Source organism: Macaca mulatta, chromosome 3, assembly GCF_049350105.2.
Source record: "Macaca mulatta isolate MMU2019108-1 chromosome 3, T2T-MMU8v2.0, whole genome shotgun sequence".
In the NCBI taxonomy this organism is placed as follows: domain Eukaryota; kingdom Metazoa; phylum Chordata; class Mammalia; order Primates; family Cercopithecidae; genus Macaca; species Macaca mulatta.
This window is the reverse complement of record NC_133408.1, coordinates 110,072,501-110,098,056: the sequence shown is the minus strand read 5'-3', so window position 1 is coordinate 110,098,056 and position 25,556 is coordinate 110,072,501. Positions and strand designations below refer to the sequence as shown.

At 35.4% G+C, this 25,556-nt stretch overlaps 1 protein-coding gene and 1 pseudogene across 6 annotated transcripts in view; one reads left to right on the top strand and one right to left on the bottom strand.

The window, feature by feature from the left end:
• The window catches only part of HDAC9 (histone deacetylase 9), a 914,219-nt gene that overhangs the window by 102,558 nt on the left and 786,105 nt on the right, over positions 1–25,556 (top strand). The gene's annotated exons all lie outside the window — the stretch shown is intronic.
• LOC114677257 (U6atac minor spliceosomal RNA) lies at positions 2,488–2,584 on the bottom strand (annotated as a pseudogene).

Here is a 25,556-nt window from a genome sequence, read left to right as displayed (position 1 = left end):
GTCAACTCATTTTCCACCAGGGATTCCTGTCCATTCCTGGAAATGAGGTAGGATGAACCGGGGCGGGGGGTTGGGGGGGGGCTGTCACAGTAGAATGTGGCGATTTAGGAAAATCTACAAGTGACAGTAAATGCTATTTTAGAAAGTTAATTTTTTTTTTTTTATTTTATTTCAGGGAGCAAATCCTTTATATTTGGCAGGGATGATGCAACTTCTTAGTAGTGTCTTTCATTTAATTAAAATTAAGATTGATGTGGCTTGCTGCTGCTGCAAAATATCATTCTGACTTTTGCTTAGCTATTCAATGGTTTGTAAATATTCAAGTGCACTTTGTTATGGATAAAAGGGAGTTCCTTGGGTAGATGTTTAACTTTTATTGCAAAACCTCTTGTGTTCACTTATGTTGCTAGATTTGGTAGTAGTCATGCACCCTAGGAAAATCACTGGCCAAACAGTGGAGTGGAAAGGATCATGGGTATTTACTGTGAGGAGAAGGGAAGGTAAAGATGTTGTAGGGATTATATCATTTCACTCAGGAATTTGCTTTGGAAATGTCATTAAGGAAATAGTATGCGGGGGTGGCAGGTAGTTTTAGATTGTTTCTAAGTAAAATCATGAGTTTTCTTTTAATGAACTGCAAAGAAACCATCTAGTCCAGTGCTCATGAAACCAATTTAGTAGGTTGCAATTCAACAATGGAATAGAATAGGCTACAATACAACATGCCAGACTGCACACACATTGTACAATTTAGTGTTAATTTATGAGACTGCATGAGTTTTATATAGATAAGCACATTTCTTTATGTGCGTTGCATTTAATATGAAATGTATTTCTCATATGAGTAGCTGTTGAAAAAGCTTAAAAGCCACTGATTGACTTTTTCTCCCGTTTTACAGATGAGGAAACTGAAAGAGGCTGATTCCCATTCTATTTGAGTGGGTCTCCTTGAGGCAGCTTATCTATCATCAAGTCTCTCTTGTTAGAATCTGTTTAATTACCTATGCATCTTTTACAATTTTTCACCTTTGCTTAAAAATTCCTATATTTTTGTGACCAGAAATTGGATTAAAGATGCTGATTCTGGGGAGATAATCTTTGAGTCTCTAAGCACCATGTTGGGTGGGTAGTTGGTGCTTGTAATACCAAGGGGAAAAGAACAGAATATTTATAGCTCTCTGTAGAGATGAGATCAGTTATCTTAGGTAAAGTCAGGTGAAAAGGTGGAACAATAATACATTTAATCAATAGATTCAACCAAATAATCATTAGCTTCTACCATTTGTTTCTGTTCAGTTCAACAAATCCTTATTGAGCTCCTACTTTGTATCAGGTATTTTGCTAGCCACTTACTTCCTCCTTTATGGGAAATGAATTAGTCATACAATTAAATTGATCTCTCCCTTTGCTTGTGGTGTACAGGGAGATTTACTGAAGTAAAAGGGGGTTTCGTTTGCCAAAGATGTAAGAGATGTAGCGCCATGCTTTATAACACAATATGCTACTTTGGAAATCTGTTATGCCTTATCTAGAAATGTTCCTAACATCTTGAACTCCACCTTTCACTCATTAGGAAGTCCTGCAATATAAAGTTCACCTATAATATTTTTCTCTATATTTGCTTTCATAACACATTGATTTATATTGAACTTTCTCCTTGTTGCTATTTATACAGTGTCAGTTCTGCTCTACGAGCTGATGTGTGTGTGTGTGTTTTTTTCTCTGACTACCTGAGAATCGAGGCAGCAGGGCCAAGGGGGCTGCCTCACCATGTGAGGTTTTGTATTTCCCACCTTGTTATGCTTCTCGTTTGCCTTTCTGCCTGGCAGTTCCTGTAGGTGGTGTTCTGTTTTCTCTCTTTTTTTGTTTTAAAAGTGTGTGCAAAGCATATTATTCTGTTTTTACTTTGCTTCTTAATTGAGTATTGGCCATGTAACTTATTGCTTGAAGCAGTTACAGCATCAGGGAATAGTCCCAAATGGTACCTTGAGCCTGATTTTTCTTGATGGCTGTCACTGCAGAAAGGGACACCCATGATGTAGGTCCAAGCCAAAGAAAGGAGATGTATAAGCACAGCCTAATCTTATTAGTGGGTCTAGAAAAACTGCTTCTTTATTAACTTTATAAACAATCTTTTAAATCTTTGCTAATTATAATAGTTAAACATGCTATTTTGTAGTCATTTTTACTTGCATTCTTGATTATTTAGTAGTTTTGAACATTTTTCCATATCTCTGTAGGATTTTCTTCCCCTGTTTGGAATTTCTGTTTGTGTCCTTCGGTTATTTTTCTTTTAGACTGTTCTATTTTGTTATTGATATATAAGACCTTTTTTCTATCTTATTGAAATTAATCATTTTAATTGTGGTTAAATTTTACCATTTTAACACATTTTGAGTATGCACTTTAGTGGCATTAAGTACATTCACACCATTTGCCACCCTCACCACTGTCCATCTCCAGAAATTTCCCCTTATCCCAAACCGAAAAAAAACATGGTAAGTGCTGTGAAACTACGCCCGATGGCCTCTTCCATCCATTCTTAACAAGGGAGATGCTAAACTTCTCTTTTTTCCCACAACACTAGTAACATTTCTTGAATGGTCGAATCCCTTAATTATTTCTCTGGATCCAGTGCTGCCATGATGATTGCAACTTCATTTTAAAGATGTATTCATACATTAAATAAACAGGCAAACAGCTGTTCTCATATGACCATCTTATTGAGCAAATTCTGTTTTGTTTAGTCTTTATAGTTCTTCCACTTGTTATTTAATCTACTAGTGTTTGATGTTTTCCTTGCTTGCCAATGTGATATTTCCAGCTGTGCATGGAAATTAATTTTCTATTTGAATAGACAATTCCAGGAAATTATCTATTAAGGTTATAGGAGGCAAAGAGAATTTTGCTTTATAGTTTGTGTGTGTGTGTGTGTGTGTGTGTGTGTGTGTGTGTGTGTGTGTGGTGTTCTTGGCATTATAAGGAAGGAAGGTTGATTTAAGAGTTCATGATTGCCAGTTTTTGTTTTTAACTAATATTATTTAAATAAAATAAACTTTGCCACTGGTCATAAAAGCTGTCAATAATAGGAAGTATGGGACACTGAAAACTTATTTTCTATCTGAAACAGCAATTCTAAATGGATCGCTCATAGACTCTGAAACTTTTTCTGGGCAACAGACCTCTTTGGATATCTGACAAATTCTGTGGAACCTCAAACCCTGACGTTCCCATATTTTTATCTAAAACCCCAGTTGAGGTGCATTTTGGAATCAAGAATTTATCAGATTTTAAAAAGCTAGTATGATATTAAAAATGTATTAGGTTTTCAAAACGACCATATACCCCCATATTACCTATCACCTTTAATGGAGTCTGGGATGATTCCCTATAATAAAAAAAATAATATTTCTGCAGTTAAATTCAAAGATCTTAATCTTAAATGAGATAAATAAAAACATTAAATAGCCTCACATCTGTGTAGGTCAGTTTTTGCTGCCAGATGAGTTGAGGTTTGTTGCCAAACAATTTCTGAAAAATCTTTTGTTCTTTAGGATCAGTGATAAGGGACAAACACAATTTCACCTGTACTCTAGGGGGTTCCACTGTCCTTGGTCAGGAGTGGTTTGGCTCAATGTTCCAGCCGGGCCTGCTTCTCCTCAGCCCTACTCAAGTCATTTTCACTGTTACAGACATTTTTGCTTCTGGGGTTCTGCACCTGTCATTTTTTGATGAATTTAATCCTCTTTTTTGCAGCCATATTGTATATGGGCTCTCATTCTTTATACTCAATATGTTTGCCATTGTGTGTAAATGTTTCATCATAGTGTGAACACGTATATTATGTTCATCATCATCCCTGTTCCTTTGCATCGGTTATTCTCAATACTTGAAATGCCTTTTTCTGCTTTCCTCCTGTTAATTTATCCTCTACAACATCATTTTACCTGGATAACCTATTTTCCCCCTCTGTTATATTCTCTATATTCCTTTGAAGCTTTGTGTTTACCACTGTTTTAGCATGCATCACATTCCTCCATAATTATTTGAATATTTATCCATCTCTTACATAAGACTGCATGTTTCTTGAGAGTTATACCTCTTTATATATCCATTGCCTTGCACAGTGCCTGGCACATATAGATTCAAGACTTTTCAGCCCAAGATAAATAGAAGGTGTACATTTGGAGGCAGTGGGGTAAGACTGGAGACACGAGAAAGAGGGATGTACAATCTTAATAAATTAGAGTGCAAGACAGAATAGTGTAGAGGAAGAGTGATTTTGTTTAGTTTATGTGCACATGAAGATTAGGAAATTAAATGATATATATGGTTTGGAGCATGGAGAAAGTTCAAAAAGGAGGTAAAGTTTCAGACGAAGCTGGGCAAATGGATGAGATTGGGATGGGGTAGGCAAAGAAGAGTGTACAATGCTTTCAGAGAAGGGAGTATGTTGAGGAGCAAATTGGCATTGGTAGCTGAACAAGATATTTAAGCTATTGGCAAGTTATAATGGAAGTTCTGAATTATGAGATGATGAAAGAAAAAGGTCAGTAGGCCAAATGGTGCTGGATTATAAAAAGCAATATATAATAATAAGAAGAATTGAATCTATTCAGAGCAAGGTGTCATTATAAGTTAAGGAGTAGAACAGGGATGGTGAGATAAAAACATTTCCGAAAATAAATGTGTCCACAGCATACCCAGTGATGCCTGAACTAAAGGGTGTAGGGATGTGGAGCTGAGTTGTTTTACATCATAAGGACCTGAACTGAGAAGTCAGTAATGAGACTGGAGAAAAGGGTGTGAAACTTTTGAAAAGTAAAACCATAGTGTGATAGTTAATTTCTTGTGTCAACTGGACTGGGCTACAGGTTGCCCAGATATTTGGTCTAACATTACTTAGGATGATCCTGTGAGGGTGATTTTAGATGAGATTAACATTTAAATCAGTAGACTGAGTACAGCAGATTGCCCCCTGTAATGGGGATGGGCCTCATGCAGTTAGTTGAAGGCCTGAATAGAGCAAAAGGCTGACCTCCCTTATGTAAGGGAGAATTCTTTTGCCTGACAGCCTTTAAACTGCGACATTGACCCTTACTGGTTCTGCAGTAGCCTTCTGGCTTCTGGCTCAAAACTGGGAAATCAGCTCTGCAGCTTTTGGACTTGTCAGACCCCTTAATCATGTGAGCCAATTCCTTATAATCAGTCTCCCTTTCTCTCTCTCTCTCTCTGGAGAACCCTGACTAATACACGTAGTATGTGGAGACTGACTAGATATGGGAGCCACAGGAAGTGAGAAAGGAATTAACAATTACTTAGGAATAGGAATGGAGAAATTGAAAAGGGCAGTCGATTTTGAAGGAAAATATATTTGCTTTTGATTCTGTTGACTCTGAAGTGATATTAGAGATTCAAGTGAAATTGCTGTAAGCAGCTGTAGTGAGGTAGCTTGTGTGGGTGAGGCTGCATGTTGCATCTGGGAATCATCTACAAGTAGGGTAAAAGAAGTTACGTGACAGAACAGAGTTCGCAGAGGAATGAGGGAGACAAGCATAGGCAAGGATTTGACTGAGGTTCTTCAGGTGGAAATTGTGGGGCTAGAGGAGAAAGACAAGCCAGTGTGTAAAAATATCATTTGGTGATAGAGCTCTCTTGACATTGATTTGTCAACCTCCTGCACCAGAATGTAAGTTCTATGAGGCCAACAATTTACTCAGTCCTCTTTCCCTAGCTTTAAATGTTGTACTTCAGATATTTGAGATCTCCGTTTTTTCTTCATGTTCTACTTGAGACAAAGCCTTTTTAAAGGAAAACTGAACCAGGAGTTAGGATTTATTTGCTATAATCTTGATTTTGCACTTAGATATAGAGACTGAGGTTTGACATTTTAGTTCCTAGGATTTTGACTTCCTTTTTCAAAAAATGAGGAGATTGGATTAAGAATTTCTAGGATTCCTTACAACTCAAAAGTTACGGAGAAAAATATCTATGGGCTGAAAATTGTTCTGAGCTGCAAAAATTGCCTTGAGTAACTTCAGAAAATAAACATTATAGCAAATCATCTTTTATACCCCTTTTTTGGATGTTTTATTAATTTAATATCAAAGTATTGTAATATATTAAATAAATCAAAACACATAATCTTGTCTAGAAGCAGCTTTGGGCTAAAAATTTTCTTCGCAAAATATTAAAGGTGTGATTTTTAAAAGAAAATCTCTTATAGAGGACCTAACCCTACTTTATATAGCATTAAATTAATATAACTGTAAAAATGAAAAAAATATAAGCAGCATTTTTCTTTAAATATCAACACCATAAAGAAATTTTGGTTCTTATGGAAATTTTATTCTATTACAAATATTCCAACTCTAAAATCTTCTTGTAGAGTTGATTATGTAATTTAGGGAAGAATCAGTGGCTCAAATGGTCCTGTGTTTTCCATACTTTATTTGAAATTGTCTTGCATCTCCTCGTATGTTTCTAGATGCGTTAATATCATACAACCTCACAATATCCATTTTTAATTTATGAAAGAATACTTTCTGTTTTTAATAGCACAATCTTCTGCGTTATATCCAATGTAAGTTTTGGGTATTTGATCAATATGTGATGGTTAAATTATAGATGGTTAACTTTTTTCCTAATTGTACAATTTGAAATATGGTGAATTTCCAAAAGTAGTTTGGAGAAAATATGAACTCTATTTTAAAAACGTGCATGTGTGTTGATATAATGTATTTGACATAGAAACTATCAAACAGGAATAGATGTCATAAACTTTAATTCAAAGGCGTTAAACTACTAGCACTAACAACCAACATTTTTTTTTTTTTAATCAAATAGAACTTATTATGCGCCCAGGGTCATGCATTGTTTTAGATATTAGTTAACATTATAATTGTCTTCTCATTTTCTGGTATGCATGGGTACTCTCCATGACCATTCTTTGTCATTTATCACCTACAGTGTAAAATTTCCATCAGGAAACAATCTTCTGCCTTGAACTACCACAGTGCTGATTTTGCTTTTTACCATTTAAGGTTTTTTTCTTTTTTCTTTTTTTTTTTTTTTTGTTGTTGTTTTTAATTTGCTTTAGAGCTTCTTTATTGAGGACAACTAACAGTTAAGAATTTTCTTGGGGAAGAGTGTCACGGCAAAAATCACACATAGGCTTTTCAGATACAATTCTTCTGTCTACAGAGTAAAGCTAGAAGTATTGTTGATTTACAGTAGATATAATTTAAAATTATTTATTTTTATTTTCCACAGATCCCACTTTCTGGATTTCTTGTGAAGTTTAATAATTTATCCTTGGATTCATTTTATTTTTGTTTATATTTATATAGCAGGCATTTAGCCATTCATGTTGATCAGCTGACTTCTTAGTTCCATTTGTATAATATAACGTCTGGTTATATGAACCCAGGGATCTGCTGTTATTGTTTGCCCTGCAATCTGATAGATAAGAGATTAAAATGGGGTGGGTGTAGTGGCTCATGCGTATAATCCTAGTCCTTTGGTAGGCCATAGTAGAAGGATTGCTTGAGGCCGGGAGTTTGCAAGCAGCCTGGGAAACATAGTGCGACCTCTCTTTACCAGATATAAAAAAATTAGTTGGGTGTGGTGGCATGCTGAAGTCCCAACACTTTGGAAGGCTGAGGCAGGAGGGCTGCTTGAGCCCATGGTTTCAAGACCAGCCTGGACAACATAGTGAGGTCATGTATCTAAAAAAAAATAAAAGATCTTGCTTAGTGTGCACATCTGTAGTCCTACCACTCAGGAGGCTGAGATGGGAGGGAGGATTGCTTAAGCCCAGGAATTTGAGGCTGCAGTGAGCTATGATCACACCACTGCCCTCCAGCTTGGGTGACAGAGTGAGACCCTGTCTCTAAAACAAAAAACAGAGAGAAATAGAAAAAATAATAAGATGTATATATTCAGAAACATAAAAAAGCAAAGAGTAAAACTTTTGTGACAACTTTGTTCCATTTATAAGTCACACTAATGACTACTTTGCTTCTTAGGAATTTTCCATTTGTAACATTTTATACCTGGATACACAAACGTAATGCAATTGAACAAGAAAACAATTATCTGTCTGCTGGAAATAATGTACTTATCTCATTGAAACAATTGACTTGTTTAAAAATACACAGAAATTTTAGTTCTGTTCAGACTGCAGTTACCTGTAATTTGTAATGAATTTCCAGGAAGAATTAAAATCCTCTAATGTAATTGGATCAGTAGTTGAATCCACTGATTGTGAATGATAAATTTCCATGCATAATTCCCCTCTCATATAAACTTCCATTTGGAGCCATTTTAGATTTGAGAGGTTTTTTCAATATTCTATGAGTTTTGGCTGGATCCCTGGAAAACTTCACTCAAAGGCTGTATCTTCTAGTGAAAGCTTCATGTTGACTTGTGGGTTCTGTGTCAGTGGAATGTTTCAGTACTTTTTGGCCTGGCTCTAATGTTTCTTGGCATTTTCTGAGGAGTTTGGCCCAACCAATCTATAGTATCACATTGGATTCCAGATAAACCCTAAAAGCTGTAATTCATCTGCAAGCTAATATGGGACTTTATTGGGGTTTGGTAGTAGACTAACACCATCGAGCAGTTGGGGGTTCAATATTATTAATGATATTTCTAAGGACATATCTATCTGAAAAATAATACAAAGAGAAGCCACTTTTCCTTTAGCCCAGCACTTATTTTTCTCAGAGGTCTCTTTCACAGAGGTCAATGCCCTATTTTAATTCCTTATTATAATTTTTTCCCTCCTCAGCAATTTCTAAACTTATTGCAGATCAACAGCTTTTTCTTCTTTCTTAAAGTGAGATGGCTCTGGCTCTTGGCTGACTTCAGTCTTGTGATGTGGGACTGATGTGCGTTTTCATTTTTCACTTTGAAGGTGCTGCCAAAGCTAGTTAATTTTAGTTATACCATCATAGAATGCTGGAGCCTGTAGGTGCCCTAGAAATGGTTTGGTACAGCCTCCTCATTTTACACATAAGGGGAGCCAGGCCCAGTTCCTTAGTTCTCACAGGAAGCTACGGCACTGTTAGGATGGAACTCACGTCCGCCTTGCAACAGAACGGGTCTCTGCAAGCTATCCGGCTGCTGAAAGATCCATTCCCCATTCCCAGTCTCAGATTTTTTACCTCTGGGTAGTTTTCCTCTTTTCCTTAAAGCTTTTTAAATGTAGCTCCCCATGTGTATATTAATTTGGGAAACCAGCCAACAAATTAGTTTTACTTTTGTTAGGATTCTAGGGTATCTGTGATACCATTCTCTTTGTATTCTGAGTCACTAAGAAATAAATATAGGAATAAGAAAGAGATCAAAACAATAGCTTTATTATAAACAGTGTTATATTTTAGAACACATAGTGGACCCAAGGCAGAAGCCAGCTTCTTATGCCTTTAACAGTCCCCTATTGAGCTTAGCCACTCTCATAGAGAAGTGTGCAACTGCACGTTCCTGGTCCAGCCCTCATCTGTAGGGCCTACCCTAAGAGAGGACTAGCTGAGCAGCACCTCTGAGAGACTTCGGGAGCCAAGGGCGTCCTGCTAAGGGAAGGGCTTCTTTCTCAAGTCTGGCCAAGTAGAGCAGTCCATACCCACTCATGGAAAGCAGCGTCCTTCAATGGCTCACCTTCTGGTGAGTGTCTTTCTCTTTCCTTCTTTTCTCTTGCTTTAGCATTCCTGTTTCACACTGGTATTCTGAAACCAATATTATTATATCTCTTTTCCTTGCAAGATGAGTTATTTTCCCATTATCCTCCTGAATAGAGTTGAAAAAACAAAGGTGGCAAAATCAGCATAGGCAACTGATTATTTACAATAGAAGAAAATAAATGAAGAATTAAGTAGCTGGTAATAAGAGATGGCACCATGGGAATGTGCTCAGAATACTTCCCAGTAATGGAAGATGAATAATTTTTCCTGTTCTCTCCTGACCCGGCCATTGTTCTTCTCACATTTTTAAGAAGAAAAAGTTGGGGAAGACTTTTACCTCTCTGTTTACCATCTTTGTTTAAGCTCTAGACCTCTGCCAGCACCCACCATTGTATTTTGATTAATATATTCTCAGCCATCTATAGGGGAATTCACATGATTATGTTTTGCTTTCATTTTCCTGTGATTTTGAATTAAGTAAAATTTCAGATCACAGAACTCTCTTGGAAATTTTAGTTGACCCATGTAGGTAGGTTTCTACTAGGTTTCACTATTTCATTTTTTTCCAGGTATTTTTCCAATGATTATCTCTTTTTTTAAAATCTTCCACATTAGCTTTCAAGATACTTACTTATGAGAGCCCAGATAATATTTAAGTTTTCTTCATATTAAGGAATTTTTTTCCTTCAGATTTCTTGCCTTGTGGAGCATGTTGCACAGACACTTGTACTTAATTCAGAGGTAAATGAAAAGTAATTTACAATTCTAATATTCTTGATCCTCATAACTTCTCCTTCACTGTTTTTATGCTTACAGGTTTCACTTCCTTTTAGTAGGTTGCAGGTCATTTAGAGAAAAAGATACAGAGTTGCAGACTAGTAGATTTAAGAGTTTATGTATTACGATTTAAGATGCTAAGATTTAAGGTGTTCCAGCAGCATACTTGGAGTTGAAATCATGATTATTAAAATGAATTCTTTGTGCGTGAGCAGCTTAGCAGACTGCTCTTGAATCACCATAATGCTTTTGCTTCGTGGCATATCAAGTATCTGTTATAGTGGAACCTGAGAGAGGGCATACAGGGAATAGCATAGAAGTTGTCACGGTACATATGGAATGATGCTCAAGTGGCTGTCATGGGCTCAGGAGCCATTTGCCTGGGTTGAAACTCAGCTCTTTATTCCTTTGTTTCAGTTTGTTCATCTGCACAATGGGCATACTAATTAAGATATCTACCTCGAAAGTTCTTGTGAGGATTAAATGGATGAATACATGTGAAGCAGTTTAAACGAGTGTCTGAACGTTATATATGCTTTATAAATGTGAGCTGTTAAACAGTCCTCACTTGCCTATTTGGGTGAATAGATCAAGTTTCCTCTGTATTTTCAAGTGTTTCTCTCAGTACACTATTATTTAGGATAAATAGACTAAAAAGATATTTTCTGAGGTGTTCCTGGCTGATATTTTAAAAGGTGAACCGTGCATTAAAATATTGTGAGCCTTAATTTTGTATAATTTAATATTAATAAATAACCTGGCTTCTTTGATAGTCTACCTGAAATATGAGGATTTCAGGCACTTTGTTTTCCAGAGCCAAACTGTGTAATTGTCTTCATTATTGGCACTGATTTTGGCATTTTGATTTTTAAATTATTTTGTGCAGTTTTCACAGTTGCTCCAATTAGAAGGGAAATAATGAGGAAGTAGTCTTCCAGTTATTGACAGATCTTAGGAAGCATAAAATGGTTTGGTATTTTGGAGAAATGTAGGATAATATAAGACCCAGAGGCATACTATTCCAAGTAGAAGATTTCATCATATAATGCATTTATATGTATGTGGTATATGTGGGTAGGCAAATTTCATCATGAAAAGAATAGTGAAGGAAAAGTTTTGGGGGAACCTAAAGTTTTACTTTAGTTTGTATAATAATTAACTGAGCTGCATAAATGCCAGGGAAATAATTAGAAAAACAGATTATGTTGAATGCCCAAAGAAATATGTTTAACAACTTTTAGTTTTCTTTCCTCCCACACACAACTTCCTACTTTGTTTCTGGTACACCAGTTGTGTCTCAACACAGTGGCTGATCTGGTAGAGTTGTGTGAACACCTGTGATTGTGGCAGAACAAATTTTCTCCTTTTGGTTACATTTAATGAAAGTAAAAGTAGAAGGAGCACTGTTTTTTGGAGGTAATGTTATAGAGATATAGGGGATAGCCTGCCTTTTCTCCAAACCTATCCATCAAAGTTTTGAAAGCTCATACATACTAAAGCATGTGTCCACATGGTGAATATAAACAAAAGCCGACTGTAACCATCTTGCTTTCCCTAATTACATATCAATGGGCTACTATTGGTCAGAGAAACAAAGAGGGACCTACATTAGTGGGAAAGGGTAAAAAAAAAAATTAGTGGTAGTGAAAATTTTAAAAATAATGTATATTTTTTCTGTTTATGATATTCCTTTATATTTATGACTTTATGATATTCTTTCAGGAGTGGTTGTTTGATAATCTGTAGTTTACTTAATCATTCATATGGTGTTACAGACAGATTTACAAAGTTTTGCTATTACAAATTATGGCACCACAGACATCTATTTGAAATTATGGCACCACAGACATCTATTTGAATCTGCCTTTTTTTTTTTTTGGAGTTATTTACTCAGTTTAAAATTTCTGGCCTGGTATTATTAGGTTAAAGGCTTTGCATATCTTTATGGGTCAAAGGATGTAGATTTTAACAAATGGCTTTTGAAGTGCTTTGCCAAATTGCTTTCTAATATAAATATATAAATTGTTAACAATAATATATGGGTTTTTAAGTTTCACTTTTTGAGACTCTGAACAGTGATGGATAATGCTTTTTTAAATTTATTTTTGTATTTATTCAATAAATACAAAGTGGAACTTCAGTGTTATTTCAATTTGCCTTGCTTTGGTAAATAAAAAGCGTGTGTGTTCTTTTTTTCTTCATGTGTCCTTAATAATTTAATTTCCTGTTGTGCATGTCCATGTTTTTGAGGTATTTTTCTTCTAGATTTTCTGTTTTTCTGTCAGGTTGTTTATCCGCTGTATGTAACATAAAAATCAACATTTTATCTCTTGTGATTGATAAACATATTTCTGCAATATGTTGTTTTTTTATTTTACCATAACTATTACTTTTCTTAGTGTTAAAGCTCAAACTGTTATAAAAGTTATATTATTTTGTTTCTTTTATTGACTCTAGGTTTAAAAATTTGTCATTTTATAAAAACTCACTTCTATTTTATGCTGATGTTTGATGAACTAATTTATATATGTGTGTGTGTTTATAAACCCGCAGATACATATATGCACAAATACACATAGGGAGTTAGAGACATTAGTATTATAATGATAGTGTATGCCATAAATTTTGATCCATTTTTTTTCCTCAAATTACTAGCCAGTTATGTCAGCCTCACTGATTACATAGCTTTCTGTCTTCTCCTCCCCAGTTGTTTTAAATTTCCCCTTTGTCATATTATTACATCATAACATGTAATTAGATATTTTACTGGGTTTATTTTTTATTCACTGATCTATTTCAAATTATATATAAAAATATTTTTAAAATTTAATTCTTTATATTATTAATGCTTGATAATATACTTTAAATCTAGTAGATTCAGGTCTTCTTTTCCAAAAACATTGAGCTTCTCCTGTGTCACAAAGTGTGAATATGGAAATTAAAATTACACGGTTTCTCCACTCATAGTAATCAGAGTCTTGCTGGAAAAACAGACATGTAAAAATGTAATTATACCATAATGCTACAAACCCAGAATGGAGAGATGAACAAAGCACTGATAGCACCAAGGTGATAGTATATTTTTACCTTTTTCCCCTATATTTTCTAGTTCTAATGAAAGTTTGGTTATCACCTAAATTGCTAATTTATTATATCTACAAAATAACATAGAAAAATGTGATATTTTAAAATCCTGTAATCTTCTCCTTCAGGGTTATTGTTTGTTTCATCTTTTTAATTTTCTAATTAAATTATGTAGTTTTCCTTAATGTTAAATACTGGTTAGAAACATTTCATGTTAAACGTATGCATCTTATGGATATTATTTGTGACAGTCTATAGGTAATTCAGTGTTGATTTATTTCTTTAAAGAAGCCTATATCTTGGGTTTAACATTCACAGGGAAAATCGGAGCCCATACTTTTTTATCTTTCTTTATTGAGTGTGGGGTCTCAAACATTCCTTGGTAATGCCTTTGGGATTTGATAAGAAATACTGCGCACAAATACAATGTAGAAATGTCATTGAGATTATTTTTTGAATAGTAACTTTTAATAGTTAAAATTTTGAATAGTTATTTTTGAAATGAATGATAGGCCAATGAAAAATCTGTGTGCCAAGAAAGCTATATTTTTATGAAAACCTGATTGGAACTACGGAAAACAATCTGTGTTTTATAGTCATGGAAACCTGTGACTGATGATCAGTTTTGGAATGTTAATTGTAATTTCTATCATTGCAGCTGTTAATTGGTAACAAGGAGGGGATTAAAGGCATTAAGGAGTTTTGGAAAATAAAACTTAAATGCACATCAAATAGTAATCATTTCTGGAATTCTGCTCATATCAGTTGTATAAACCTGACTATTAAAATACAGAATAAAGTTTATTTCATTATTCCAGTTTCTAAACTGTATATTATTTAAAAATATGTTTGTATTTATGAATTAGGTCAGGAGTAAGCAGGGCCTCAGTGACGTAAATAAATCCCAGTGGAAGATTGTCTTTGGACTTTCTCTTCTGTGTAATTCTTTGTATATACAAGATCCTTGGCCAGGATTCCATTATACAAAATAAAAGGTGGGGGTGTGGGGGAGGGTGAATATTCCCAGAGAAATTCAGCCTTTCAATTACTTGATTATTCTTGTGGTTGCAGGAAATTAAAGAATAATGAGTTTGTTTCCTATGTGAATCATAAAAAAATAATACGGGTATACACAGGGCCATTGACTTAAATAAATGGATGGCCCTTAAAAAATTCACTTTTTGGAGGGTTGCATAATGCTTTTTGAGGACACACTGAAATTGTGTTGGTAATTCAAGTTCTAAGCCTTTAAAGTTAGTTTAAGTGCAGGACGAGGAGTGGCAGCAACTGAATTATTCTTAGCAAACTATCACAAGAACAGAAAACCACACTCATAGGTGGGAACTGAACAATGAGATCACTTGGACTCAGGAAGGGGAACATCACACACCGGGGCCTATCATGGGGAGGGGGGAGGGGGGAGGGATTGCATAGGGAGTTATACCTGATGTAAATGACGAGTTGATGGGTGCAGCACACCAACATGGCACAAGTATACATATGTAACAAACCTGCACGTTATGCACATGTACCCTACAACTTAAAGTATAATAATAATAATAAATAAATTTTAAAAAAAATTTAGTACAAATGTTTATCTTATTTTTTTTTTTTAATCAGGAGTTAATTCCTTTTTATTGATGAGTAATCTTCCATTGTACATAAGGGAATATATATCAGTTTTCCTTTTGATGAACAGCTGGATGGGTTATAGTCTTTTTTTGAACCATATACTTTTCAATCACCATTGGCTTAAATGAACACAAAGAACATTTAAGTTTTCTACAACCACTCAATAAACACGTATTTATTAAGAGCTTACTCTGAGCCAAGCATTATTTTAAATGCTGAGGATGCAAAAATGAACAAAATAGCATCTCTGTTTTTGTGGAGATTGTTTTCTGGAGAAGAGACTAAAAATAAAATAAGAAAGATATAATGTTATATGTCAATAAGTGTTATGGAGTAAAATAAGGCAGAGAAGGGGAATAGAGAGGGTGAGGTGTCCAGGGATACCATCACTGAGGAGATGGCATTTGGGCAAATACCTGAAGGAGATGAGGGGCAAGTCATCTGGATATCTGGGAAATAAGCATTCTAGGTAAAAGAAGAGCAAGGTGAAACCCTTCAGGCAGACACATACCTGGTGTTTTCAATGTGCATAGGTGACGTGCCCCTCAAAGGGATTGGTAGATGATGGGTTAGGGGAGGGCATAATGTGCTAGGTAGGATGCCATACCAGTTATCAATTTATTTATTTATTTATTTATTTTTGTTTAGGTTTATACTTAAACATTTATTTTAGAAATTTTTAACACTTTCAGAAACTAATTTTGTCACAATTAGGCTATTGTAAGATCCTGTATCCCAGTGAAAACAAAATCAAAGCCCATAATGACTCTAAATCTTGCAAAGAAACTGTTATCTTCAACTAAACTGTCTAGAATAATTGGTGTTCTTATTCCCTTTCCACTGTACTCCATTGCTTAATGCAAAATGGAGAATGTGCTATCGAAAATGGAATACGACATTTGAACAGGTCAGTCTTCAGATCTAGAACACACTCATAGCCTATGAAAAACAACAAGAATGGCAATACAACCATCGTGGCAAACACAAAATTCTGGCCATTAATAGGTTAGATTAATGACTTATGCCCTTAAACTCTTTAGTGTCATGTTATAAAGCATAGTGACAACAAATATTTGGCAAGATCTTTTAAAGTCTAAAAATGTTATTTTTTATACATAGTTCTTTCTGTCTTACAATTCAGTTACTCATACATTTGTTAGATTATTCAGTTTGTTAGATTATTCAGAAGAAACAATCCAATTTAATCTTAATAAGTTTTTCCTCTTATACATTTTTACATAAAAAATTACTAAAATCACAATTCTGAGGAATTTCTTTTTAATCAAACAAACACTGTATGCTTAAACCACAGTAAAGAAATTAGAACCTTTCTTATTCCATTTAATATGATGTTACCAAATTTATAAGAACTCTTTTCCTCAGCTTTTCTTTATACTAACAATCATAATTTGAAAAAGGTATCTCAACCCCACAGTGAACAAACATCCATGCTTATTCCACATAGGTACTGCCAGCAGTGCCTGTGGTATCCTTTCAACGATGACAAACTCCTCAGGGTTGTCAAATGTCCCATAGAAAACCAGTAAATCATGTACTGCATCCTCCTCAGTTTGGATCAGATCCAAGGTTTTTTCCTCAGCTTCAAATAAAGCTGCTTCCTGTTGTAGTTCTTCCATAGTATATGTGAAAGTGACTGGGGCTACCATGGAAAGAGTAGTCACTGAAGAAGATAGCTAAGGATTGGGACTGTCTAGAAATGGTAAATCTGAAATGTGGCTGCTTTCTGCTCCTGGGGTACTGTGGGTAGAGCATCTCACAACTTTTGGAGACTGGGAATTTTAAATTTCTTTAAAACAAACTTTTTTGACATGATCGCCTGAACTGTGGCCAGTAACAGGCTGTTTTGCCCATAGATTTATGTAAATTTCCATACATGTACTGGTTTCGGGGCTTTTGAAGGGGTGGTTAAAACTGTTTCCATGCAAATATGTTTGTCTTATTTCAATTGTGTATTGCCTCATTCAAAAAATGATTTGAGATATCTTTTTTTTTTTTTTTGTCTTTTGAGATAGGTTCTCACTTGGATACCAGGCTGAGTGCAGTGGTGCCATTTTGGCTCACAGCAACCCCTGCCTCCTAGGTTCAAGTGATTCTCCAGCCCCAGTCTCCCAAGTAGCTGGGGAATATTTTTTTTTTTTTTTGAGATGAGTTTTTGCCATGTTGCCCAGGGTGGTCTCAAACTCCTGAACTCAAAGCAATCTGCTTGCCTCGGCCTCCCAGAGTGCTGGGATTACAGGCATGAGCCACTGCAGCTTGCCCTGATTTGAAATATCTTATAAGAACATATTCAACTTAATAATAATAAAATGTATGTAGAAGAAAAGGTGCATTATCTGGAAAAGTATAAATAAGTAGAAAGTCCTAACTGGAAACAAGAAAATAAATATTTTAGGATCCATGCAATTTTGTTTTGATTCATTATTTTTATTTATTTATTTTTAATAAAGATAGGCTCTCACTCTATCATCCAGGATGGAGTGTAGTGGTGCAATCGTAGCTCACAGCAGCCTTGAACGCCTGCGCTCTAGCTATCCTCTCACCTTATCTGCCCAAGGAGTCACTGTTGTTGTTTTTTGTGATTTGAGCTTTCTAGTAGCCAAAACAAAAAGAGTGCTGTGGCATAGAAGGATAGATATAGATGCCATGTCTTTTGCCACACACGTGTGCATGCATACAGAAACACACACTTTCTCGTAATTATTTATTCATTATGTTTATTTATTTATTTATTTTTGAGAGTGAGTTTTGCTCTTGTTGCCCAGACTGGAGTGCAGCGGCGCAATCTTGGCTCACCGCAACCTCCGCCTCCAGGTTCAAGCAATTCTCCTGCCTCAGCCTCCTGAGTAGCTGGGATTACAGGCATGTGCCACCACACCGGGCTAATTTTGTATTTTTGGTAGAGATGGGGGTTTCTCCATGTTGGTCAGGCTGGTCTCGAACTCCCGACCTCAGGTGATCCACCCACCTCGGCCTCCGAAAGTGCTGGGATTACAGGTGTGAGCCACTGTGCTCGGCCTATTTATGTTATTTTTAAAAGCAAATTGCTTTCATGCTCCTTAGGAGCAGCACAGCTATGTGGATCTCCAATTTCTAAAATAAATTTCTCATACGTATGCTTAGTAGTACTTTCCTTTCAAAGAACTAGCTTAACTGTGGGTGATTTCATACTAGCCTGTTCAGTTTTTCTGTTTGAGAGACAAATTCAAATGCTTATAGTTACCCAGATGACCACCTTTCACGTTTTCTTACTCATCTTAGCTACCACTTCTCCCTTAACATCACCTGCAACAAGCAAAACCACTCCCCTAATCTGAAGCTAATTTTAATTTATGGGATGGACCTAGTCATTTGTATCCAAAATGTCTGAGAATACTCTTCTTTTTTGAGACAGGGTCTCGCTCTGTCATCCAGGCTGTAGTATAGTGGCATGAACAAGGCTTAGGCAGCTCCAACTAACTCTGGGGCTCAAGCGATACTACTACCTCAGGCTCCTTAGTAGCTGAGACTACAGGTTTGCACCACCACGCCCAGCTAATTTTTATATTTTTTGTAGAGACTGGGTTTCACCATGTTGGCCAGGCTGGTCTCCAACACTTGGACTGAAGCGATCCACCTGCCTCTACCTCCCAAAGTGTGTGATTATGGGCCTGAGTCACTGCCTGGCATGTACATATTTTAAATTGTAAACAAAGTTATCATTGATAAGATATAGAAAAAAATTTAAAGAAAAATTTGATCTAGCTGTCAGTGAGAAGGAAAGGAAGCTAAATAATGAAAATTAAATTAGCGTGAGGAAAATGAATAATAGGGAGAGACTGGAAGATACCACATAATTTATGTGGCTCATAAGTCTAAGAGTTTTGAAATGTTACTGAGTCAGGAAAAGACTCCTGCCTTACTCATATATGCATTTTTTGCATTTAATATTTTGTTATATACAACTTAATTGTCCCCGAGTTAAGTCCTAATTCATTGAATAAACAAAAGTAATTTGTCAACATACCTTGTTCAGCAGCTTTACCTTTTTCAGATTTTATTTTGTTTATTTATTATGTCATTTCTAAATTCCTGTAGGCCTTTTGGTCTGTATCTCCATAAACCATTGTAGTCATAGACATTTTAATGGAAAGGGCTAGTGACTTTTCTAGTTTTGTGAACTTTTACATTCTGATTCAACAAAACTTTATTGATCACCCGCTTATATAACAGTCACTATGCCAAGAGATTTTTCATATCTTATCACATATTATTTTCCATAATAAACCCATGAGGTAAATACTTTATGGTCACCATTTAATATAGGACACTGCTAATAAGCCCCAGGGAGAGAGAAGCCCAGATCACATTGCTAGTAAGTGCTAAATTTTGGCTCAAACCCATCTTGATGCTTGAAGCCAGTGTTCTTTCTATAGCCATGTCTCTTGCTAAGCACTTCTGACTTTTACTTAAGATACACTCTTCTCTTTGATTATTAATTACTCTGGTGTGAACTGTGATCTTTTATGAAATCTAAGACTGCTACTGTTATCTGGGCAAAATTGTGGAATTAGATAATTGAGATGCAGATTGAATTGTTGTTGATTGTTCAGCAGTTTTGAGATGAGACAGATCAAATTTTCCTTTATTGAAATTAGAGTGGTTGGAGCTTAATAAAAAAGCAGAATGTCTTAAGGTAAAAGAGCAGGTAAATTTTTTTTTTTTTGGAGACAGAGTCTCACTCTGTCGCCCAGGCTGGAGTGCAGTGGTGCTATCTTGGCTCACTGCAAGCTCTGCCTCCCAGGTTCAAGCCATTCTCCTGCCTCAGCCTCCAGAGTAGCTGGGACTACTGGTGCCCGCCACCACGCCCGGCTAATTTTTTGTATTTTTAGTAGAGACGGGGTTTCACCGTGTTAGCCAGGATGGTCTCCATCTCCTGACTTCGTGATCCGCCCTCCTCGGCCTCCCAAAGTGTTGGGATGACAGGCGTGAGCCACTGCGCCCAGCCAAGAGCAGATACTTTATTTTAACACTGACATTAGTTTTCTTTTTGACTGCTCAGGACAACTACAAACAATGCATTCTGTATACCTTTTTTTCTGAAATAGTGAAGAAAGTGAAGCACATAGTAAGAATTCTTTAAAATGTTGTCTTGTTCATTGGGCATTTATTGGGCACCTAGTATAATCCAGATACTCTGTGGTATTCTGTGATATAACCTTAAATAAGGCAAGACATAGATGTGGCTCTCAAAATATTTGTAGTCTAATGGGGAAACTTTGAATTTATAATTAGATTGTTAATTTTCAAAAATTCAAATTCAATAAGTTGCTTATTAGCATCATCGACTTTGGATATTTAACACTTTTCTAATGAAGAACATAAGTTCCAGTTAAGAGGGTTTCCTATTTCAGACAATTTAGAGTAAATCAGCTTGTTCCATAACTTTTTATATTTTTCAAATATAACCCACATTTTACCTTTAGAACTAAAAGTATGTTGAGAAGAGTTCATTATAATGTAATTAAGTCACTTACCAAGCCTATTTTAAAACCAGTTACTTCCTTTTCTCAGTTTGCACTCTGTGGCACATAGACTTCCAGAATCAGAGAAGTATTGTTTTTGTGTTTAGGGACTTGCTATATTATGTGGAATGAAAGCCAAGTTAATATGGCTAAGTAATTTTCAGTTCAAGGTAGGATATTAGATAGAAGTTCTCTTTCTTCTACTTCTAAATTTGGGTAGGAAGTAGTTTCTTATGTTATAAAATGACAAATTTTATTTATTTGTAATGAAATAATCCCTTTTATTTATAGCCAAGTTCATCATTTTAACACTTAATCTTCCATGACAGTCCGGAGGAGAGGAAACTTGGCAACCATTCATTATTATCTGTTTTTATCATCAGAAGGTATTTATTTGTAGGGGGAGTGTAGCAATGACGTCAAGGGTAGGACGTTTTTGTACAGGATGGCCTTTCCTTTGGAGTCATGATGATAAATATGACCGCAGTTACTTAAAATGTATGCACATACTTACCAGCCAAGATGTATAAAGTTCCCTGGAAACTCAGAAGCATGTGATTGTAGTTGTGGAATGAGAATATCTAATAATAAAAAGAGAAAATGTCAGTTTTGGATTAGTGATTCAGGAATCCCATCAATGACTAATCAGCAGCATTTCACCTGTTGTTTTACAAAGTTCTTATCGAGCTGTGCTTCCATACCTTTGTGCTTGTATGAAGATCTGCTCATTGTAGAAGCCCACTTACCTACAGTTTCAACAAATCTGAGCTTAAACACAAATTAGAATATTTAGGCCCTGAGGGTATTTCTTCGATTTAAATATAGCACATAGTAGGTGAACTTCTGGTGTTGTTTATTTTGAGCTTGATAATGCTGTGGTACAGTGAGAGAAGGCCAATGTCAAGGATATCTGAATTGATTTGAGCTTTTGTCCTTGCATGTGAAAAGACTTGCTTCTAAAGAAGTCTATGTACTCATGACTTCCTTCTAAAATGATTGTTGTACAGTATTCCATGGCCATTTGATTTGATTCTTATGACAAAATTATCTAGACATCCACTAGTATCCACTTAATTGATGGCAAACAAGAAGAAAACTGTAATCTGGAGATAACTAGGTAAACCGCATATTCTTTATCTGTGCCTGGATAGAATGACTTTTGTGGTTATGTATGCAGCAAACACTTTTGAGTGCTGGTCATTTCCCTAAGCTCTGAGAATGCAAAAATGTGCTGTGTCCATTGTGATTATTGTGGTGAATATAGAGTGTTGTGAGAGTAAATAATGTGGAGGGAGTGAGAAAAGCCTCCTGTGAGGACATGTAGCTGAGAAGGAAGGGTAAGGAGGAGGCTTAAGAGGATGTCAGAAGTTCTGGAGGGAAGGGGAGAGTGGGAGTTTGAGGGACAAGTGGCCATCATGGTGGAGTGAACAAAGGGGAAAGTCACCCAGGATGAAGGATAAAGAGAATTCTTGAGTTATTAAAAAATTGATTTGTTCACTTTGCTCAGTGATTCACTGATTGTGTTTCTTTGGGGAGAGGCTTATAAAAATTAGAATGTCCATGTCTTTATAGCTATCTGAATGTTTTCTGCATGTTTCTATCCAGCACCCATGTCTGACTTCATTCCAATTTGATGATTAGGATGATGATAAACAGGATGATGAATAAAACAACTATGGGGATTTAAATTAGAAGAAAAAAGCTTCTTTATCATTTTTATTATTGTAAGATTTATTAATACAAATCTGTATTGTTATTCAGTTCTAGAATGTTCTAATATGCTTCTTCCATCAAAATGTATGATTACCTCTTTACCTCATATAATATTATTACATTTTCTTACAATAAAATACATTTTTAAAATTCACTATTAACCCTGTCTGTGATGAGACAGCATAATCTTGTGGTTAATATTAGCTCAGGCTCCGTAGCTAGAAAATACGGGTGTGAATTCTTGTTGCATCATCAAAGATACAGGTGTGAGTCCTGGCTGTATCATTCACTGACTATTTACATTGAATATGTTATTTAGCCTTCAAAACCTTTGTTTATTCATCTGTAAAATGGGATGATAATTGTACCAACCTCCTAGGATAGGTAAGATAATGCAGTGAAGTTTCTTGTGATGATATATTTCCTTGATTATTTCGTAAGACAGGAGGCATCTCTTCTGTGTTCCTCCCTTGAGATACTAAAATGACCAGAGAGGAGGTAAGTTCTAAAGATTGGGTTTCAGACTGTCATATACAACTTGCAGTCCATCTGTGCAGCTGGAGACTAAACCAGAGTGTCACATAAACCTTTTCCTAATCAAAGTGGTTGTTCATTTATTAATGTAAATGTCCTGTGCCTTGGATGTGTGAGTCCTAAAAATACACTTCCAGGGATAAAAATAGATCTCTGAGAGTTCTGAGATGCTGCTTAATCAGAACCAGCTGCAAGCTGTCTAGAAAATGCAAGTTATATGAGCCAGATGGCTTTTGCCCTTTTTGCTTTAGACAGCATGTAATTTGGATAACTACAGCTACAGTAATACATTTTGCCAGTCACAGTGTTTGATAAACATGTTTGTTGAGAACAGCCACTTCCAATTAGAGACCCAGTAAAATGTTAATTTATTTTAATAAATTTTCCCTCTAGGGCAAGACAAAGAATACTTTTAACAGGTTACAGAAATATCTGTTCATAGGACAGAGTACTGTTCAAGAGTTATTGTGTGCCAGTGATTAATTTTTCAATTTGGCATTTAGAGAATGATGAGCAGTATTTGTGACCTCCCCCTCCATTGTTTTCTTTACAACCTCATGTATATATAAGAGACCAGGATTTTTCATATTTGAAATTACATTGCTTTACTTGTAGAAAGATGGTTTAGCTAATTTTTAACAATCTTCTACCCATGTCTAATTACTATAAACTATGATAAGAGTTACTGAATTATTGCTTGCTTACAGATGTTTATTAATGTGGTAGTTCTTGGGATTTTACTTTTATGATCATATTCTTTGAGAAGAAATTTTCTCTATTAGCCTGATGTAGCCATGACTGATTTTCATCAGCTAGGACTGCAAATGTAGTCACTGATATTGGCTGAATTCTAATTTTATTCAGCTCCTATTCAGACAAAATAGCAAAACTAAATATATAAGCTATTCACACTGTAAGACCTAAACTCAGATACAGCCTACTTTTAGGAGATGTGAAACTATCAATTCTTCCATTTTCACTGGTGACACCACTTCTTGGAAAAGCATATTTAAGCCCTGGTTTCCCATTACAGGCATTGAAATACTCTGTGCTTTATTTCTTGAGACATGTCTACCAGGCAGCATGTAACAGATTGCAAAGTACCTTTGAAGGATCTCTTGAGTCATAATTTTTCCATAATTCCAGGCCTTCCAGCTTTGTAAGTTTAGTAATCACCCAGCAGTTGTTTTTTTCCTTATCCATTTTAAGGGAGAGGGTATTTCATTTCCAGGATAAGTGATATTAGAACATAAACATCATTGTAATAGTAGCTACAGGTTTATTTACTGTTATCAGGAACTATGCTAATCACTTTATACATTATTGCATTTACACTTTATACATTATTGCATTTAAGCCTCACTACAACATAATATTATAAGGTACACATTTTTATTCTGTTGTGCAGATAAGGATGTCACTATTAATATAATATTTTTGTATTAATAGAGTATAATTATTCTAGAATTATCACTAGAATGATGATTATTCAACATCATACAGAAAGTATTACAGCCAGAATTTGGAGCTACTCTTGTTTTAATGGTGTGTCTGGCTCAGGATCTTTAATTCTACCCGTTAAGCTATGAAAATTGGCATTTGACCTAACTAGGGCTGCTTTTTCAGAGGTAAATGTATGCCTCTGGCCATCTTTGTATACTTCAAGGAATTTTCAGTATTGGTTCTTCACATTTATTTTAAGCTCAGATTGTATGTGAAAGGGTCTGATCTCTTTCATCCCACCTTGTTAGATGAATTATAACTGATGTGCTTTAAAAGTAATTCATACTGCTGGAGAAAAATCTCACTTTGGTGCTTTTCCAGTATATAGTTAAGAATTACACTGATGGGTAGTAATTGAAGAAATTGGTAAGCACTTGTGTGATATGAAACAGCATAGGAAACTTATATATAATATAGCCATTATATATAAACTTATATATAATGTGTATAACGTTTACAAAAGCAAAATAATACCTTTATGTTTTTATTCAACAAAGTGAGATAAAGAAATTCATTAGTGAATGCAGCAGGGCATACCTGCAAATTCTGCCATAGGCAGCAGGAAATAAAGTAAAGCGTTGTTTATAAAAAGACCTCTTTGTTATGATTCTGTCCTCTCAAAGCAAACAGATGGGGGCATGGAAAAGATCTTATTATTTTTGACTATTTTGGAAGAGTATACTGTTGGTATTATTTTCATTTGCAGCTATAAAATGGTACTTCTTGAAAGATACCGTAAAATAATAGAACAGTTTATACTTAAGTACTATGATATGATAATGGGCTTATGCTGTTTGTTAGCGAAGAGTTGATGCTATTTGTTGTTTCTTGGAAATGAAAGGGAGAAACAGGTAGAGAACATTCCTTTCTAATAAATGGATTATTCTGCCCTATTCTATTAGACAATTTTATATCCAAACAACCCAATTTTTCATATTTCACACAGTTGTACGCAAGATCCAGATTTGCACATGAAATCTGATACCTCTGTGGGCCAGTTGAAAAAAGCATTTTGATATCATTAGATGAGAGACATTATAGAAATTTTAGTTCTAGAGAAAGTCTCAGTCCTTTCTTTATGTCAAGAGGTATGTGTTGGAATGAGCCA